Here is a 4205-nt window from a genome sequence, read left to right on the forward strand (position 1 = left end):
TGGAAACGTCAGAGTGTTTAAAAGCTCATAAATATCCCTTCGCCGTTTCCTTTTTCCCTCTTCGCTACTTCATTTTTGAAATTTTCAAAGTGTCATTTTACAGTTTCTTTCTCTAATTCCTCTTCGTCTTCTTTGTTCATCATTTGCAAGGCGTTTTGCTCCTTCTGATATCTTCTGGTTTACATGCCCCCCCAAGCTTTCCATATCCTGTGCTCGAGAGGGTTTTGTTGGCGCATATTTGGTCGCTTGCTTATTCCTGATCCTTCCCTCGTGCTTGCTTCTTCATCCTCCACAAGTTAGTATTTTCTTTCCCTTTTATGTTTTCGGTAGTCGCCTTCTTGTATATCTCCACTGTTGCGTGTGATTTTTACTGATTTTGTCTCTGAGAATCCTGACCCCTTTGATAAAAGATTGTATCTTTCCTTTCGACATTTTTGTTTTCACAATTTTCTGATAAAGCTTGCATCTTTGTGGTGATCCCTGCATTCTTTTGCTGTGATGTGTGCCTGGTAGTTTTTGCTTCCTTAGGGTTTTCTTCTTGCTGTTTCTGTTTCTTTTATCCTTGCATGTCCTCGTCTCTAGGTTCACTACTTTTCTCTGAACTGTTGGAAAAGAAAGATTATAGCTTTTGATGATTTTTGTTGATGATGATGGGTTTCTTGCTGCTTTGTGTAGAGTGATGTTACTAGAGAAGGATTGTGTTTTGTTGCGAGATGTTTAGGCCATAGACCGTCGATTTCCTTCTTTCCTGTTTCTTGCCTTGTTACTGTCTCCAAAGGGTGCCTCTGGATTTTAGAATGAATCCTGGGGTTTCCCTTTTACTGCCGTGTCTGACTCTTGATGTTCATATGTTATTGTCCGAATTGTTTCCATATTTGCCTGAGTTGTTTGGTAGTAACCCATTTTTTCTTTTTCTTCCTGTGGGAATAGTTGACCTATGTCTTCCCGCAGAAACATTGTTGAGATGTCTACTAAGATCCCGGATGGCATGTCTAACTGGCTGGACTCCATAGTTTTAATGTGTGTTACAGTTACTGACCCTGAGTATTGTGTGCGACTTAGGAGTCACCATAGGATCTGTAGTAATAGGGATCAGGAGAAAAATTATGAGTTAGTATCACCTGACCCTGAGGAGAGGGTTAGTTTTTCTCCTTTGACTCAAGAAGAACGTCCCTTTTTCTATGCTTATGACTATTTCTTTAGTCAATTGAATATTTCCATTCCTTTTACCCCTTTTGAGACCGAGTTGTTGTGGTCCTGCAATATAGCTCCTTCTCAGCTCCATCCGAACTCTTGGGGCTTCATAAAAATCTTCCAATTGTTATGTCAGGAACTGGATATCCAACCCACCCAAACTCTTTTTCTTTATCTTTTTGTGTTTACAAAGCCTGGGGCAGCTAAGAAGAAAGCTTCCGGGGTTTCTTTCTGAGCTACCCAAGGAAAGAAAGTGTTCTCTATGTATGATGAGTCCTTTAGGGATTTTAAGAACTACTATTTCAAGGTCCGAGCTGTTGAGGGTGTTCATCCTTTTTTCTTGGATGAGAACAATGAGCCCACCTTCCCATTATGTTGGCAAAAGAATGTAGTAGTAGCTAGGTATTCTTGGAAAGTCTGGATGAGGTCGAGCAGGCCTTTGTGAATGTATTAGAGGAGAACTGGGGCGAGCCCCCTCATCTTGACACAAAGAAGTTCCTAAGAGATCCTTCCATTCTTCGTGCTAAATTGGGTAGTGGCCGACTTCTTTATAGTCTTATTTTGTGGTTGAATTTTTCCTCTTTCTGTTTGTGACTTCTTTTCTTGGTTTCTGTTTTGCAGAGATGGTGAAATCCATGGACTCCATGAAACACTTCCATCGGGCTAAGAAAGCAACAGCTACTCAAAACATCTCGGTGAAGGCTTCTGGAGAAGGATCTACACAAGTTCCTCCGAAAAGGCCGACCTCGGACACTTCTGGTCCGAGGAAAATCATCCCGACTCCTTAGGTTCGTATGGTTCCTTCTGCTCCTCTCCAGTCAACCTCTGGTGCTGCCTCTTCTCCTACTGCTGGTCCTCCTCCTAAAAAACAGAAGACTGTGGATTCTTATGACTTGGATGCCCCTGATTTTGATGTTGTGGGGTTTGTTGATAATCAAATTGCTCTTTATGGTCTACTTCCAATGGATGATGTGTCCATTCTTCATCACTTGAATTTTATTACCAGTAACAGTATTCGGATGGCCCATATGGGAGCAGCTCTATTCCGTACTGTTCAGGGTTCCCCAGTCCATGCGACTCAGGCTTTTCTGGAGGATGCTAAATCGGATTTTGATAGAATCAAGCGGGTGAAGGATGAGCTTGATGCTAGGGTAATTAAGCTGGAGTTGGATTTGGAGAAGGAAAAGTCCCGGGCTACCAGGGCTGAGGCGGATGCAAACTTGGCAGAGGAGATCGCGAAGAAACACAAGGAGAGTTATACTCGCACTTATGCCGAGGTTTTGGAGCTGAGGGAGAGGCTTGATTCTGCCCGTGTGGATTACGCCGATCTCCAGGGTCATCTTGTAGATACTGTGACGGGTGCTTATGAAAACTTAAAGGCACAGGTCCGAGTTCTCGCTCCTGAACTCGACCTCACTCTCTTCAGCCTGGACAATGTGGTGGAGGATGGCAAGATAGTGCATGCTCCGGATGATGAAGATGACGGGCCTCCTCCTGCACCGCCAGCCAAAGTTTCTACAGCCACAACTTCTTCAACTCCTTCTGCTGAGTTTGACCATTCCGAACCTGATCCTGATTGTCAAATTCTTAATCGGGAGGATGGGACTGTGGATGCCACTCCCATGAAGGTCATTCCTCCTCCTTCAGCCACAGATGGTTCTACTGGGGAAAATTTGGACCCCTTATTATTTCTTTGTTTTATTTGTACAGCCCGATTTGTGGGCTTCTGAACTCTGTGTTTCTAACTTTTGATGTGGTGGACTTCTCTTGACTTTTAGTTGCTTCTATGCAACTTTATTTTGAAACAAAAACATTTTTAAACTCTTGAGGCTGCCTCTTAGGTGGCCTTTTAAGATTTTAAATATTTTTATGTTGATGGGTATATTTCTCTGATATACTGTTCATATCTTTGCAACTTTCGTAGATCTTTATAGAGTGTTGGTACTCTACTGTCCGACATCTTTTTGATTAGATCCTGTTTTGTCTGTCTTCTGTTCGGGCGAGATGACCCTTGGGGCTAACTTGTCCGATAACTTTTTAGTGTTCTGGTAGAACCTTTTTAGTTAGTCTGAACAATTTTGATAGCCTTGTCATGGAACCGTGGCTTTTTGGGCAAAGCTATATCCCTTTTAGCGCACGCTTTTTGTTGGTCTGACTTCTCTTGTCGGTTCGAGCTGTAGCTTTCGTTGGTCCGACTTCTCTTTGTCGGTTCGAGCATTAACTTTTGTTGGTACGACTTCTTTTGTCGGTCCAAGCTGTAGTTTTCATTGGTCCGACTTCTCTTGTCGGTCCAAGCTAAGTTATTTTTAGTAGTCCATTTTTAGTCAGACTTCGTCAGGCCGTTTTTTATGGATTACTTTTTATAACTTCTTGCATTAATCTGTTTTTATCGCTTTCACCTTGCCGACTTTGTCGTAATCGGGTGATTAATTTGGTTTTCACGTTGCCGACCTTGTAATAATCGGGTGATGAATTTGGTTTTCACCTTGCCGACCTTGTCGTAATCGGGCGGTGAATTTGGTTTTCACCTTGCCGACCTTGTCGTAATCGGGCGGTGAATTTAGTTTTCACCTTACCGACCTTGTCGTAATCGGGCGGTGAATTTTTTCATTTAGGTTAATGCGTCTTGGTAGGAAACTTTTTAGGAAATCTAAAAAACTTTATTCAAGTAGAAAATAGGCATATAGACAAGAATGTATATATATGAGTGCTTACCCTTCTAAATCGGGCAATTTTGTAGATCTTGGCTTGGCGCCTCAATAAAAAACCTTTTCAGGAAAAAGAGTGCACATTGACCTAAGATCTTTATTACTTTCTAAATATAGTACCTTCTTAGGTTACAGGCATGCCATGACCTTGGTAGCTCTCATCCCTCGAGGTCGGACACCTTGTAGTAGCCTTTTCCCAGTACCTCTACAACTCGATAAGGTCCTTTCCAATTAGCTGCTAGCTTCCCTTCTCCTAATCGACCTACTCCGATGTCATTTCAGATTAGGATGAGATCGTCACTG

Source organism: Arachis hypogaea, chromosome 20 (assembly GCF_003086295.3).
Source record: "Arachis hypogaea cultivar Tifrunner chromosome 20, arahy.Tifrunner.gnm2.J5K5, whole genome shotgun sequence".
NCBI lineage: Eukaryota > Viridiplantae > Streptophyta > Magnoliopsida > Fabales > Fabaceae > Arachis > Arachis hypogaea.